The sequence below is a fragment of the Myotis davidii genome, unplaced genomic scaffold, assembly GCF_000327345.1.
Source record: "Myotis davidii unplaced genomic scaffold, ASM32734v1 scaffold826, whole genome shotgun sequence".
NCBI lineage: Eukaryota > Metazoa > Chordata > Mammalia > Chiroptera > Vespertilionidae > Myotis > Myotis davidii.
Genome location: NW_006297142.1, coordinates 999,871 through 1,000,525, shown reverse-complemented (window position 1 = coordinate 1,000,525; position 655 = coordinate 999,871).

The following is a 655-nucleotide window of genomic DNA, read 5'->3' as shown; positions in this document are numbered from 1 at the left end:
GCCCAGCGAGGCAGCCTGGTCCCTTCCCCGGGTCTCCTGGGCAGAGAGGGCCGTGAGCAGGGCTAACTCAAACGCACAGTTTGCCTGCTAGGCCTCTGCAGGTGAAGCCTGGACGTAGGCGGTCCTAATGGGACAGATAAAGGGTCTAGAAACTAAACCGTTTGTTTTTTCTGTTTCGACCCCCTTTCGACAATAGTCAGACAACTAATTTCATGACCAAATACAAAACGAGGAAAGAAAATGGGTCTGTCACGCCTCAGGGTCACTTCAACGACCTGTTCCCCCATCGAGGCAAGTCCATTCCGCTCCGGCCTTTGTCTCCTGTTTGACCGGAATCTGCTCCCTCCCCGCGGCGTGGAGGGATTGACACAGCCCACCCGGTCCTGGCAGGTCCCCAGGGCTCTGTCTAAACGTCCACCATTTCTCGTTCGGAAGCAGGACTCTGGGAATTTCGCCCCGTCTTTGCTTGTAGGCGTGTTTGATCACCTTACGCATTTTCCCACCCAAGAGCAGACGCCCAAAGGGACCTTGGGAAACAGGACAGGTAATTTCATCCCTAGGTGGTTGGGGTTGGAGGTTCAGCCTGAGGTTAGCTGCCACCTATTCGGCCCCCCCTTTCCCTGCAGGTCAGGTCCGAGCAGCGCCTGGTACGTTT